Consider the following 16,286-nt stretch of genomic DNA (forward strand, 5'->3'; position numbering starts at 1 on the left):
GATTGCACCTGGTCACTATGTCCTTCAATAGCATATTTCATTTTCTCTCTCACATTTTTTCTAATGGTAGATTAGAAAAGGAAAACAAGCTTTTATGCATCTTCAAGGTCTCCTTGATTACTCAATTTTGAATAAGCTGGTTATTGAACAAAACTAGTTGAATAAACTCAAATGAAAAAAGTATTCTCTTTGAACCTGTGCATAAGGTTGCCAAAAAGCTGGCTCAGTTTTTTGAAACAAAAACCAAAATAACACCCACCTACCCCCCCAAAAAATAGCCAGACGTATACTTACTCGTATTTTCTTTAAAACATTAATAGCAACATGCATTTCTTGAATATTACAATTTTATTTACATTTAAAATTACTTTAACAGATTCATATGCTCAGACTTTAAGATAAGTTTAATATAATTTTTTAATTTCAAAAGAAAAAATGTATTTTTTAATACTACAATATAGATTTATTTTATCTACCCTGGCTCAGAGGGAATATATTCTTCCTTCTACTGTAGCACCATTCTGAATGACAAGGGGACTGCTGCTTTCCCTGGTTCCTTATCTTTTCGATCCAATGTTTTAATTCGATGGATGCAGGGTACTATAAGTAGAATCTGCCCTTTCTGCCCCCAGCATTTCCTGTTGGTAACACCAGAGCGACAGGGAGAAAAATCAAAGCAACAGAACGTTTCTTAGCCAAAGGGGGTCTGCAGAAAGGGAAAACCTGAGAAATCCTATAACCTAACAAGATAACATGAAGTAGCAAATGTGTGTTACCAGAGTCATTCAATTTAGAAATATAGCTTTCGATATTACAAAAATGAACTACATATAACCCACAAGAGCACAATGACATTTCAAAAAGATCTGAAGTACAGTTATCTGGCTACTGTATAGCTCATGTGACATCTCTAACCTAAGGCTGACTAGGAATGCTGCAATATCTGTGACTGAAGGAGCTTCTAAAGTGACCTTTCAGAGGCTCTCTTTCAAGAAGAACAATATTTGAACCCATCCTCTTGAAATTCTTTCAGACATAAGTTGATTTTGTGAAATTATAGCATCTGGTAGGCCACAGCAGTGGTATTTAGTAATGCAAAGCTGTAAAAGAGGTTTAACTAAAAGAAGTGATGAGTTAACAACTGAAAAATCCTTCTAATTGAAGCTGGAACTACAGAAATACAGAAAGTGAATGGGACTATGATGCTGATCCTGTATTTATGGATGCTTAGTAAAGAATAAAAAGTAGACTACTGATTTAGGCTCCTAAATAGAATAGTTATCTCAACATGTTTCCATGCAATTCTGATTTCCCTTCTCTTTTCTATGCAGAAACTCACACAATCACCCTAATTTATAAAACAACAATAATGAAAAAAAAAAATGTTAAAGTACACAGACAAGGAACTGCTCCCTCAAGAGCTCTTTCATTTGCGTAGGAAATAGAAGACATCACCAAAATCCTATTCGGGCTAAGTCAATACAGTAGTTGTAAAGTGTCCCTGCAGCACATGAAGACATACCCAAACCAGCTTGAGTGCCAAGGGCACTGACTGGCTTCTGCCTCTGAGTTCCTACACAAGACGCTTCAAGCTTGTACAGCTCCCATTGAAATCTATGCAGCCATGGCTTTCCTCATAACAGATGCTCAATTAAAGCTGGTTCAGGTTACATGTGGGGCTTGCCTACACTGCTTCCAACCATGCTCCACAGTGCTGCTATGAAAACACTCTGTCTACTCACTCTAGGTCTGTACCCCCCAAATGCCAGAAACATGTAACATAATAGTTTGGCATGTGTCCAAGTCATGCCTAGCCTTGATTTCAGGCTTATGTGTGCTGACTACACCACGCCCACTGCCACTCTTAAAAATGGCTACCTGTAAATGGGCAGGGCTACTTACCATGCCAGGAAGTGAGGCAGACTCGCCCAACAAACATGGCAATCACAACCACAACTACAGTGAAGTCACAATGTTGGATGATTTTGTTTTCAGTTACAACAGAGCAAGTACATTAACTAGGACTGAACTACTTCTGATTAACCTTTTAGGTTACACTGTTTCTATGCCAGTAACCATCCAACTACTCTCACAGTGAAAAATTAGGGGTCATTTTCTTTAACAGCACCTTAAAGCAAGCACATAGTTGATTCTGCCTTTGATATTCATGTCAACTATAACGAGTGTTGTTTGCTCATCCTCCCAGAGAAAAAATACATGACAACAAAAGAATGAATCCAGCACTACAGACCTTACCTTACTGCTTTTCCAAGCCAACAAGACCACAATAAGTAAGGTTCCACGTTAAATTCCTGAGTTATAAAACTTAAACCATCAAGGAAAAAACCCCTGTGTACATACATATAAATGCACCTGTTAAAAAGTAGATTTTTTTCTCAATGCAAGGATCTGAAAATATGCTTTGAAACAAGACATTTTCAGTATGTATAAAATATTAGGGTTTTTTTTAATCACAACAGTATTACTGAACATTAAACATTTGCTAGTTGTGGGTATTTTGATTCAATATTAATCTTGATTCCATACAGGTAGAATGGAAACTTTTATAACTGGATAGCTTTTATATTTGGATAAAAACTAAGTTTACAACTGGTTTAACATCTGAAGATCACAGAATAACAGAATCATAAAATTAGAGTCGAAAGGGACCTCAGGAGGTCATCTAGTCCAGTGTTTCCCAAACAGCGTGCCATGGCATTTTGGGCTGGAGCCATGCCCCCCGCCTGCTGCCGCTACAGGCACAAACAGACAGGAAGTGTGGCTCTAGCCAGGGAGGGAGCATGGCTCCAGCCCAAAATGTTGTCTGGCTGGCCATGCGCCATGCCCCCACCCCGGTCAGTGTCCGGCTGGCCGCGCACCACCCCACCCCAGTCGGTGTCCAGCTGGCCGCGTGCCATCCCCTCCCCCCACTCCATGTCCAGTGTGCCGCGGTGCTTTTTTATTTAGATAAGTGTGCTGCGAGGCAAAAAAGGTTGGGAAATGCTGATCTAGTCCAACCCCCTGCTCAAAGCAGGATCATCCCCAACTAGATCATCCCAGCCAAGGCTTTGTCTAGCCGGGTCTTAAAAACCTCCAAGAATGAAGACTCCGCAACCTGTCTGGGTGACCTATTCTAGTGCCAGTTCTTTACTGTGGGTTCCATTAAATATTTAGTTCAAATGTTACACGGTATATGAAAACTTTTGATTGTTCAAAAGGTATCAAAAGAAAAAAAGAGACTAGTCTGTACTGCCAATGCCACAATTTATGCCAGTACTGCAATTGCAAACTATAAGAACAGAAATGCAAGCTGCAGATTTCAAAGACATTTTGAGATAAACTGTCAAATCTATGGATTAGAAGGGCTTCTCACAAGGTGAGCCTTCAAAAACATCACAGGCAATGACTTCATAAAGTTGAAACAAGAGGAGTTCTCATCCTCTCTTTTTTGTTTCTTGAAGGTTTAAAAGTCTTGGAAAACTTATATCATTTTCTCCACCCTTAGATTTGTAAGCAATATAAAATGTTACCTGCTTTGTCCTTACTGGTGGTTTAGAGAACTGCAGTGGCGAATATATGAAACAAGCTGATAACTGAGCAGCTGCTGATCCCAACCCTCTGGTCCCCACACCACTTGTTAGCCCTGAATGTATATATGAGATGGAGCAAACATAGGGCACTCCATTCACACATTAATTTGAATTTCTGGGCCTTTCTATCCCTTTCTATTTGGCCTTTGCTCTACATTGCAGTATGAAGAGAGCTGCAGGTGTGATGTCCCATACAAGCAGATTTTATTTGTCTAATAAATAAAATAGTATAGTACCATATGAACACTCCAAAGGAGAATGAATTCACCATGTAAGGTTTGGAAAATGTCAGAATTCTTTAGAACTGGAAAATTCTACAGGCAAAGATACATTTGTAATGTTTTGTTCTTTCCTATCCAAAGTAATTTATGGTACCTCTTTAAACACCTTAGGTCACTAATTACTTCACACACACAGACTGAGTCTACATTTCCGCTTTATTGCCAAGTAGACTAATTAGTTGCAGAGTAAAGCATCACCGTCTACATATGTAATGCTATTAGGCCACAGTAAACTAATGAACTACTATCTTATGATAGTTTCATAGTTGGTAGGGTCGGAAGGGACCTGAGCAGATCATCAAGTCTGACCCCCTGCCATGGACAGGAAAGAGCGCTGGGGTCAAACGACCCCGGCAAGGTGTCTATCTAGCCCACTTTTGGGCTAGATACACCATTTCTACACCATTTGGGGTAGAAGCAAATGGTGTTTGCTTCTACCCTGAAGACCCTCAGGGTAGAAGCAAACACCATTTCCCTTGGAAGTTGGTTCCAGATCCTAGCCACCCTGACTGTGAAGTAGTGCCTCCTGATATCTAGCCTGAATCTACTCTCCGGCAACTTACGGCCGTTATTCCTTGTTACTCCCAGTAGTGCTCGGGAGAACAGGGACTCTCCCATTGCCTGCTGGTCTCCCTTGGCCAGTTTATAGATGGCCACCAGATCCCCTCTCAGCCTTCTCTTGTGGAGGCTGAACAGGTTCAGGTCTTGTAGCCTCTCCTCGTAGGGCCTGCCCTGCTGCCCCCTGATCATGCGAGTGGCCCTCCTCTAGACCCTCTCCATGTTGTCCACATCCCTCCTGAAGTGCGGCGCCCAGAACTGGACACAATACTCCAACTGTGGCCTGACCAATGTCATATAGAGGGAGGATTACCTCCTTGGACCTGCTCATGATGCATCTGTGGATGCATGACAAGGTGCGGTTAGCCTTCCTGACTGCGTCCCCACATTGGCAGCTCATGTTCATTTTGGAGTCTATAATGACTCCAAGATCCTTTTCTGCCTCTGTGCTGATGAGAAGGGAGTTCCCAAGCCTGTAGGTATGCTACTGGTTCTTCCTCCCCAGGTGCAATACCTTGCACTTGTCCGTATTGAAACCCATCCTGTTCTCATCTGCCCACCCCTGTAAACTGTCCAGATCTAATTGCAGCTTGTCCCTCTCCTCCAGCATGCCCACTTCTTCCCACATCTTAGCGTCACCACGAATTTGAACAAGGTGCTTTTCACCCCTTCCTCCAAGTCGCTGATGAAGATATTGAACAGTGCAGGCCCGAGGACCGAGCCCTGGGGGACCCCACTGCCCACATCCCTCCAGGTTGAAAAAGACCCATCCACCACCACTATGGGTGCATCCCTCCAGACAATTTGCGACCCATCTGACTGTGTAGGCATTGACACCACAATCTCCTAATTTTTTAAGGAGAATGGGGTAAGAGACAGTGTCAAAGGCCTTCTTAAAGTCCAGAAAGACTATGTTCACCGCGACATCTGCGTCCAAGGATTTTGTGACCTGGTCGTAGAAGGCCACCAGGTTGGTCTGACAGGACCTGCCTCTAATGAACCCATGTTGGTTGCCCCTTATCATACACTCCACTGCTTGCCCCTCGCAAATAATTTTCTCAAAGAGCTTCCTCAGGACCGAGGTAAGACTAACAGGCCTATAATTTCCTGGGTCTTCTTTCCTCCCTTTTTTGAAAGTGGGGACCACATTGGCTCTTTTCCAGTCCTCTGGCACCTCGCCAGAGCACCACGAGTGCTCATAAAGCTGCACCAGGGGTCCTGCAATGACTTCTGCTAATTCCCTCAGCACTCCGGGGTGGAGATCGTTAGGACCTGCTGATTTGAACATGTCCAGTCCCACCAGAAGTTCCCTGACTAGGTCCTCTCTGACCCTGGCCGTGCCTCCCCTGGGACCATCGGGGATCCCGGGGGGGGGGGGGGGGGGGGGGGGGGAATGGGATGACCTGGTCCCTGCTCAGAAAAATGGAGGCAAAGAAATTGTTAAATAGGTTAGCTTTGTCATCTGGTGAGACCACCAGATTTCCAAGCGTGTCTTGCACCCGGAACCTTCTTTTTTACCCCCTATATATTTAAAAAAGGATTTCTTGTTATCCTTGATCCAGGTTGCTAGTCCCAGTTCCATCTCCACCTTGGCCTTCCTAACAGCCCCCCTACAATCCCGAGCAACAGAGGTATAGTCCTCCCTGGGGATGGCCCCTCCCTTCCATTGGGTATATATCTCCTTCTTAGCTTTGAGACATTCCTGGATGCTTTTGGTGAGCCACGGGGGCTTTTGAGCACTCTTGCTCCCTTTGTTCCGTGTTGAGATTGCCACTCTTTGGGCCTAGAAGATCGTCTCCTTCAGGAACGATCACTTTTCTTGGACTCCCAACTCCCCACCCCTCCGAGACCTCAGTGCCTCCTTGGCTAGTCTCCTTAGCTCAATGAAATCCGCTCTCCTGAAGTCCAGGGCTGCTGTCTTGCTGCAGGTCTCTGCCACCCTGTGCTGGATGGTGAATTCCAATAGGCAATGATTAGTATCGCCCAGGTGATCGAGCACCCGCAGTCCCCTCACCAGGTCATCACTTGTGGCCAGGACCAGGCCTAACAAGGCATTTCCCCTGGTGGGACTGTGTACCTCCTGGGTTAGATGGAGGTCCTGTAACACAGCTAGGAACCTATGTGAGCAGTCAGACCTGGCTGACTGCTCTTCCCAGTAAATGTCCGGATAGTTTAGGTCACCAATGATGACCACATCCTTTGACTTAACTGCCTCTGTGAGCTGACCTGAGAATTCCTGGACTAGCTCTTCTCCCTGGTTGGGTGGAGTATTAACTGTGATTAAACACACATGTAGATGCTGACCATGGTCATAAATTGTGCCTGGTCAACCACAGCTCCGCACTTTCAGGACCCTCATGCCTCAGCCAGCCCCTCCACTGCCTGACACCACCACCTAGAGCAGGGCAGGAGCAGCCCTGGTATAAACTGTTCTGCCCTGGCTTGAATTGCTGCTGTCCCAGGCACACATGTAGATACTACACCCAGGAGTAGTTTACAACCGCTCAAACTGCACCAGCGTTTATTGCTTTGAATTAATTGCATGTGTAGAGGGGTGTAGGTTGTAAGTGTAGATGCACTTACAGGGCATACTTCACTTTAATTCTGTTAAACCATTTTTTTTTCTGTACACTGTCCCCCAAAGTGAGTCCCTAACAGAAAAGTTGGTCCCAAAGAGACTTTTTCTTATCTGGCAGGCAGAGTTCTTTAAAGATACATGTCTCGGTGCTTGATTATCATCATCTGTCCTTCCTTAACAAATTCAACAAAAGAACTTCTTTCCTCAATTGCTCTAATGATTGTTTTCCAGTTCTCCATCTTGGAATTCTCTGCCATTAGTCAACTGGTAACATTCTGCCACTAATCTATATTGGCAAAGTCTATAAAACAGAGATGCCAGATGAGGACTGACTCTGTAATTAGATACATGGATGAAACTGAGTGTTCCAGAGCGATGCAAACTTAAAGAGCAAATCCAACTGTCCAACTGGTGGCCCACGTCGTATTTCATCTGCGGCCCTCTAGCTCCCATTCCAAGCTGCCGCTGCCATTGAAATCTCTGGGCTCCCCCCTCCTTTCTCTGACTTCTGCTTCCTGCACCTGGGGGTGAAGAATGGCAACAGATTTGAGAGGGCCAGTGGCTGGGCAGCTCAGGGAGACCTGGGACCCCATGCTGTGTGGCTTGGGGACACCGGAACAGTATAGGAGGGTCATACCCACCATGTGACATGGCAGTGGGGAAAACTTTTATGCATACATATAAGCATTTACAGGCCCAGGAGCAGCACAATAAAAGGTTAACAGTGAATGCTCCAGCATTACACTGTAAAACCCATGTTATAATGGTTTCGAAAAGTGTTGAGCAGTGAACTACTGAAAACTGCAATGACAGTTCATGAGGTGAGTCAAGATGAAAGGAGACCAAAGAGCAGGCATGGCTGGTGAACTCAGACTGGTGGGGCAGTGGAGCGTCCCACGGGAGCGGGGGGAGGGAGAGGTGGGAGAAGGGAGGGGGTTTGTAGCCGGCCGGGAGCAGGGGCATTTGCAGCCTCTCCGAGGCTATGGGCCAGAGTGCCCAGCTGACTGCAAACTCCAACCCTCCCAACTCCTGGCTGGCTGCAAACCGCCCCCCTGCTCCCAACTGGCTGCAACCCTCCCCCTCCCCCCCCCATAGGACGTTCCACTGCCGTACCAGTCTGAGTTCACCAGCCGCGCCTGCCAAAGAGCTAGGTGAACAAGCAGCACAAAGGAAGAAGCTATTTTATATCAGCAAATACAAGCCATTCATATATGTTGCTGCATTCTAAATTAGCTAGAACCACTGATGAGACAAAAAGGCCTAGGCAATACGATGGCTAGCTCCATGAAAACCTCTGTGAAAACCACTGAAACAACAAAGAAGCAAACAAAATGTCAGGAAATAGCAAAAGGATGGGACTGTAAATACATTAATGTTAACAGTATTCCTATTCTAGAAAAGGATACATTTCATACTCCCTCACAAAATATAAATAGAAAGGATTTAAAGACAAGCAACAAAGATTATTAGAGACATGGAAAGGTACTGAAGACACTTGGGACTGTGTAGCTGAAAGAAAAAACCAGGAACAAGGGATATGAGAGAGGTGGTCAAAATACTGAGAAGAAAAATCATGTGCTCTTTTTTTACTCTTATCAAAAGTGAAACAGAGCTTTCAATGAAATTGAGAAGAAGACATTAAAAGTAATATTTTTCTAAATATATGAACCCCTGAAACTCTCTGCCACAACAGCACTGATGTGAAGGCCTTAGTAGGATTTTAACAGTGCTAGGTACATATTTAAAATATCTACAGTTGCACAAGACAGGATAAAAAAGTTGTAAGAAACATAAGTACTAGTGGTTTTGTTGCATAAACCAACCAAGACTAAACAGAATTAGGAAGCAAAGTTTGCTTAGCAAACCCCTGTTAGGACAGTTTATTACATATCAGTCCACTATAGTTACTTGTACTTTCTTCTGAAGTGAATATTTTTGGATATACAAAATGCACCTTTGCCCCAAAAATCAGCCCTCCAAAATAGGGGTGCACGTATTAAGCAGAGGAGTTGATTTTCTGTCTGGGATAGACACACCCTCTTTTAATTTCTGTTCTACAGTGCTACAGCTGTGGCATTATTATGCAGATAGATAAGAGAGTCAATTAACTTAATGGCTCAGTTCTTCACTCCAGAGGTTTTAACAATCATCTCTTCTTTGTATAGTCTTGATATTCCCACTAATCAAGCAAACCTTTTTTAGAGCAATTTTGCTGTGTGGTAATTAGTCCAGATCTCTCTCCTCCTATTTTGCAGCCCTGCAGACTATTTAGCTCTTTTAAAAAACATAGATCCATCCATGGAGGCCAGTCTTCAGCAGCAGCTAGAGTTTCAGCGTAGTTAAACAGGAAAGGGAGTTGAAGATTAGGCTCTGGCTCTGATGTATGTAGCTATAACTCTGGAAAAATCTTTTCTTCATTCTACCTTTCAAAAACAAAGATGGGTAATATATTCAGGGGCATGTTTTATGCAAGTAAATAAGGTATGTAGTACAGATCAACATCAGAGAAAGGGTACAAGAACAGATGGATAACTGGCTTAACCAGATACGTTCAAAATTAAGGAAATAAGACAACTTTTTTTTTTCAGCACTAGCTTGGCCTAGTCCAGGGCTGTCCAACTTCTAAGCAGTTGGGGGCCAAATGCTCTGTGGGCCATAGCAGTAGGGGCTGCATGCCTATGAGCTACACCAGAGCAAACAACAGCCCCCATCCCGGGCCACACACTGCATGGACATCCCTCTCACACACTGCACCACACTGGGGCCCCTTCCACATCATTGCACCATGCACCTGTAATCCCCCACACTAGCGCACCACGTGCCCACATGATGCTAGACTCACCCTCAGCTCTCCCAGTCATGCCACACACTGCCCTGCCCTGCTCTGCCCCAGAGATAGGGGAAGGCAATTACAGCATGGGGAAAAAAACATGAAGATTCTGGCTACTGTTGCAACCACAGCAATGCAATGAGGAGCAGCAGCAGCTAGTAGGAGCCCAGGGACCACAACCTAATCCCTGACAGGCTGTACACTGCATGTCATTAGGGGTGCACTGATAGAGATTTTTTGGGCCAATACCGATGGACAATTTTTAAGGAGCCATATCAGCCAATACCAATCTGATTCTGATATGCAGCCAGGCAGCTTGGAGACCAGCATTAGCCTGGAAAGTCTACTGTGGGGGAAGGGGTGGTGGGGAGGGAAGGGGTGTGGCGGGGCAGAACGAGGCCCCCTTGGTGAGGGAGGGAGTGGGGCAGGGGCTGGTTCTGTACAGCCATGGTGGGGAGTAGGATGGAGCCTAGAGCTGCTCATCCAAAGAGTGCTGGGGGGGATGCGGCTTCCACCCGGCATGCACCCTGGGAGGGCATGGGTGGCATGTGCCCCCGGATCTGCATGTGGGCCAGGGTAGGCTGCCACTGCGGGCTGGGAACGGGGCTGCGCCGGGCTCTTCCTAGCAGGGTGCTGAGCCAGGCTGCACTCAGGATGAGCAGTGGTAGCACTGGGAGGCAGCTATGTGGGGGGGTTCAGACACCCCAAAACTCACCAGCACCCTCCCCCCCCACCTAGCACTGCTGCCACCCACCCCAAGTGCAGCCCCGGCCCAACACCCCCACTGGGAAGAGCCCAGAGCAGCCACGGCCCCAGCCCCACTCTGTGCACAGATCCAGGGGCACACCCCCCCCCATGCCAGCTCAGGGTGCACGCAGCAGCGGGAGCCGACCCCCTCCTCCCCATGCCTCTGGACAAGCGGCTTGCAGCGCCATCCTGCACCCCGACCCACCCTGGGTGAGTAGTACCTGCCCCTGCCCCGCTCCCTCTCTCACCGTGGGGAACTCAATTTGCCCCCCTTTGTCCCTTCCCTCCCCCCATCCCTTCCCCCACACCAGACTTACCAGCCCAACGCTGGTCTCCAAGCCCCGTGAATGCTGCAGCTCTGCGTATGCATAGGGCATTTATCAGCCACATTCTTGGCCACATTAGGCAAAATAGCCAATTTCTGATACTGTCTATTTTCCCTATATCGGTACCAATCCAATATGAGACCAAAGTATCAGTGGACCTCTACACATCATTCAAACAACTCTGGCAATTGGAAGAGACAGGACTTCTAACATGTCAAGGAGAGTCATGGGCCTAGGCCTGCAAAGAAATTATAACTCCTTTTTATTACTATAAGCTACAGTTTACTTGGGACAAAAATAATGAAAACAGGGACAGGAATGGAGGTCACAGGTTAATAACTAGTGTGCCAAGCAGGGACACCAAGCAGAGCACACTGGACAGCACCCACCTGCCCTCAAATGAGTCCAAGGAACCAGTGGATACTGCCCAGTGATACTCTGCCTGGAGACAGGAACATATTAGGAACAGAAAAAAAGGCCTCACAGTCCCTGGGGACCCTCCTGGCCAGAGCCTCCTTCCTGGTCAGATACATGGCCAGCTTTGCCAGGCCCAGAAGGAGGTTGACTAGCAGGTCCTGCACCATGGTGGGGCTACAGATGGGGAGTGAAAAAATTAAGCAAGGGGAATAGTGCAGCCAAAACCTCAGCAAGAGGTTCTGAAAGGGATGGTGCAGTGACGGCAGGTATGTTTATGCCAGAGTTTGAAAGAGACAGGCCTATTTGTCACTGTTTAAAACACATGGGCCCAGCCCACCAAGTCTCTCATTAGCCCTCCTGAAGTGGGACAGGGACAACAGATTTCTTGGGACAAATAATGAAAAAACAGGGAGGAGAGTGCTGACCAGAGGTTCAAAACAAGTGTGCCAAGTGGGGACACCAAGCAAAGCACACTGGACAGCGCCCACTAGCCCTCAAATAAGTCCAAGGAGCCAGCAGACACTGCCCAGTGATCCTGCTCGGAGACAGGAATGATGTAGGTTAAGGAACGTGGCCCCACAGTTCCCAGGGACCCTCCAGGCCAGAGCCTCCTTCTTGGTCAGATACATGGCCAGCTTCGCTGGGCCCAGGAGGAGGCTGACCAGGAGGTCCCGGGCCTTAGTGGGGCCATGGACAGGGAGTGCAAAAATAAAGAGGCGAGGGGAACAGTGTATCCGGAGCCTCAGCAAGAGATCCTGAAGGAGACCATGCAGTGACTGCAGGTATGTGTATGCCAGGGTTTGGAAGAGACAGGATACCAGACTCAATGACTAAGGGTTTGGGCCAATAAATCAACTGATTCCCACATGCCTATGCAAGGACATAAAACACTACCCTCCAACAAAACTTGCTTACATATATAATAGATCTCCAAGTAAAAGCACCATATGCAAAATGGATGGTTTTCTTTATACATCTCAAATTTTTATTGACTTCAGTTTTGTTTGATAAATTCACTCTGTGGAATACTCTGCTGTGTTTCCTGTCCAGAAATTTAAGCACATTCTCTTGTTAACCTTACTTTGAAGCGAGTATGCTGAACCCAATGTAAACTAAGTTGAAAAAATATAAATGAGACTGAATTAAAATGCAGGGTCCAATCCTGCTACTCTTACTCACAGGCATAGACAGACTCACAGGGCCTGCATTGAAAACCTTGTAAGTGGACACCCATATCTACCTGCAGTCTGCTAAAATGACTGCAAATAGAGGTCTACAAGTTTCAAAAGATCTTTTATACTAGAGGGTCCATTGTGAATAAACAAAATTGATTTGCTGCATTTTGCATTCAAGTTTGCATATAAACAATACCTAGAAAAAAATGGAGCTGCCAATGGATATGCTAAGGTGCCCACAGCCCATTGGTACTATTTGAACATTGTTTAATCTTTGAAAAAGTTGTAAACCTTCTTTTTAATTGAATTGTGAACAGCTCAACTGCTGTAAACAAAAATATCCGTACAAATTCTCAAATGTTAATCTTTAGATACAACCTCATATAGTTTGAGACAGCAGAACTTTACAAGAAGTTGACAGGAGAAGCTGTTGTCTTCAGCTACCATTATCTCAACCATGGGTTTATATTACTATATTTTTAAACCTTGTTCATTTCCTTTTTGAGATTATGTTTAAACCAGGATGCTGAAATGATTGTCTTTGACCACAAGTGCAACCATTTAGCTCTTTGTTCCCATACTTATAAAGCCTGACATAAATCAGAATCCAGTTTAGTAACCATCCCTTTAATGATACTGAAAGATGAGTAAAGAAATCGAGCACAAGACAGTAACTAACTCCCTTCCCTCATCATACGTAAGGTTTTCACTTGGTGCATTTTGGGAATGGCTACTTAACAGAGCTTATTTCAAGCATTAATCCTTCTAACACTCTAAATGGCAGCAAGCAAGAAGTTGCAGCAACAGCATTAGTCTCCTTTCATTTTCCACTTTGTGGCCCTGAATGGTAATCTAACTTCACTATCAAGAAAGTTTACCCATTTACTGCAGCTCCACGATCTGCTTGCTCATTAAAAATTCCTGGCAGCAGCAGGGCAAGCACCATTTCCCTATATCGATGTCATCAGTATTTACAGAAAAGAAAATCCCACTCAAACAGCAAACAGCTCAGAAATAAAGTCCCTTTGCACGCTTCCTCTGGTGTGAGCCACAAGCTACTGCCTACTATGATTCCTCCATGCTGCTAACACCACGGCTCTCTACTAAATAACTGTCCATTATTATAGGGGTTTTACACCGTCTTCTTAATCATCTGCTGCAGGCCATCCTCAGAGACGAGATAAGCTATTTGGTTTAATCCCTTATGGAACAGTCTATGTTCTTAGTCACTCCTTACAACAACATGCCACTATCAAAGTGGGCAAGAGGAAAAGAAAAAAAGGTAAAGCCTCAGACCAACACAGCACTGCACACATTGCAACCATCAGGAAGACCACGCAAACAAAATCACTACCATGTTATCTGCCAGAACCTGCCCTTTTCCAGTAATGTGTGTCATTCTTTCTTCCCTGCACTTCCCTCTCCCTTTCTCTCCTACTAATATAGATGTAGTCAATGCATCAACACAAGGCGCTCGACATACGTTATGTCAAATGGCTTGTGGGACAGGTGGGTGGGAAGAAACCCCCAAGTTCATCATCCAAGACCTCAGAAAACATACCGATCATTCAGCAACTTATCTCTGCGAAAGTAATTATGAAGCCAAAAGTCAGCAACACTATTTCCCTACCCCCATCAGTATCTCTAAAAGCTCCTCTCTCTGCCTGCAAACTGTAGAGAAAAAGCACAAGTCTCCCTGATGGCAAACAAAATTGCTAACATCAAGAACTGGGTGGTCATGTGCATCTGTGTTTGTGTGCGTGTCTGCGTGTTGGTGTGTCTGTGTGTCTGCGTGTCACAGCTTATGTGTGTGTGTGTGTGTGCCGGCATATGTGTGTCTATGTGAGTGTGTGTCAGTGTCTGTTTGCCTGCATCTGCATTCATTAGTGGGCCTGTGTGTGTGTCGGCATACACATGGGTCTGTCAGTGGGTGTCAGTCTGTGTGTCTGTGCGTGGCAGTGTGTGGGTGGGCGTGGTAGTGTGACAGTGTTTGTGTATGTTGCTGTGTCTGTGTTGTGTGTCTGCATGTGCGTTAGTGTGTATGTGCGTGTCTGTCAGTGTGTACATGCACATCTGTCAGTGTATGTGTGCACATCTGTGCCTGTCAATGTATACGTGTGTGCGATTGTTGGTGTGCGCGCCTGTGTCTCAGTGTGCCAGCGTGTCCGTGTGCATCAGTCAGTGTCAGTGAGTATGTGAGCTCGTGTGTGTCAGTGTGTTCACGCATATCTGTCAGCGTGTGCCGGGCTGTGTGCACGCGTCGCCGTGCCTGTGCCCAGGGAGCCAGGGACACACCCCACACCTGAGCCACACGCAGCCCAGCCTGCCACAGCCCCAGCCCGAGCCCTGCCCCCCGGGACGAGGCGCGGAAGCCCGGCGCCAGCAGCCGGCGGCCAGGGTTGGGGGGAGGACGGGGACGGGGCCACCGCCGCCCTCCCCGCACCGGGCAGGGGTGCTCTCATGCCCGGGGCGGGGAGCACAAGAGGCCGCTGCAAACACCCGCCCGGGCCGTGCCCAGCTGCGCGCCCCGCGCTACTCACCGCGGACGCCTGCCCCCGGGACCGGGACCGGGGCCAGGGCCGGGGCCGGGGCGGCGAAAGCCAGCGCCCGCCGCGTTGCTCCGTGCCTGCCCCAGCGCGAGCCGCGGGCCGGGCTGCAGAGCCAGGCGCGATGGGCCCGTGCCCGGGCTCCGCGTCCGCCTCCTTCCCGCCTCTTCCCGGGCCGGGTCGGGCTCCGGAGAGTCAGCGCACGTCAGCGCGCGGGGCCGGGCCTCCCCGGACAGGAGGAGGAGCCCGGCACAGGGCGGCACCGGGAGCGGGAGGCTCCCGGTGGAGTGGCCGGGCCGGGCCGGGCCGGGCCGGGCCGCGCCGCGCCGCTCCGCTCCGCTCCCCTCAGCACAGACCCAGCTCCGGGCTCCCGCTCCTCTCCCGGGCCTCGACGGGAGCTTTCCCTCCAAGCGCTCTTGACAGGGCTGCTCGCTTCCCGCGCCCCCCGCCCGCAAGGGGCAGAAGTTGGTCCCTTGCCCTATTATTTCTGGTCCCCAGTTCCTTTTTCAAAGCTAATCTTTACCCAATTCAGGATTCTTTGGGAGAGCGCCCCCGGGGGCAGAGAAGGGCCGTTTGAGGGCAGTGGCAAGGTGTAGGGCTAGGCTGGGGCATGAAAACAGCTCCAGGTCAGGCACTGCCCTGCCCAGAATTCTCCAAAAAAGTGGTGGAGACGTGTGGTTTGGGGTGACCCGAAAAGTATTTTGCCAGCCTAATCTCAGCTCTTTATTCAGGGCTCTATACTTGATACATGATATTATTTTACATTTTTTATTAGTAAATACACATTTTGGATGAAATTCTAACACTTTAGCATGTCTAATTCATTACTAACAACCTTTAACTGTATAAAGGTCAGCTTTGACAAAATGACTGGGAATAAGGAACCAACTTCAGCCTCATCCCGCTGCTGCCAAGTGCCTGCCTTTGAGGGCAGTGACATGCGCCCCTGAGGCAGCGAGTCTCAGCCTGGGCACCCTGTCAGCCTGGGGGACCTTGAAGATCCTTTACAGGATGATGCTCAATGTCCACAGCATGAGATGTGCCAGCCTGATTCATGAGATAAACCCAGAGGTTCCAAACCGTATTTTTGGTCTTTTAGGAGCTCTTTGCAACACAAAACCTGCTCTGGCATTTTTTTGCAGTCAAAAACCAGAGCAAACACTAAGAACTGGCATTTTCTGAGGGGTGTTGCAAGTCATCTAGTCCAATTCCTGCCTAAGGCAGGATTATCCCTATCC

General features: G+C 47.2%; 1 protein-coding gene across 2 annotated transcripts in view; it reads right to left on the reverse strand.

Moving 5' to 3' along the window:
• Positions 1-15,261, reverse strand: part of JAK2 (Janus kinase 2) — a 158,915-nt gene extending 143,654 nt beyond the window's left edge. For both annotated transcript variants that reach the window (XM_019478132.2, XM_006268891.4), the window contains exon 1: positions 15,043-15,261. The gene's annotated coding sequence lies outside the window, so the exon portion shown is untranslated. The remainder of the gene's footprint in view (positions 1-15,042) is intronic.
• Between the last annotated feature and the right edge of the window lie 1,025 nt (positions 15,262-16,286).

This window comes from Alligator mississippiensis, chromosome 3 (assembly GCF_030867095.1).
Source record: "Alligator mississippiensis isolate rAllMis1 chromosome 3, rAllMis1, whole genome shotgun sequence".
Classification (NCBI taxonomy): Eukaryota; Metazoa; Chordata; order Crocodylia; family Alligatoridae; genus Alligator; species Alligator mississippiensis.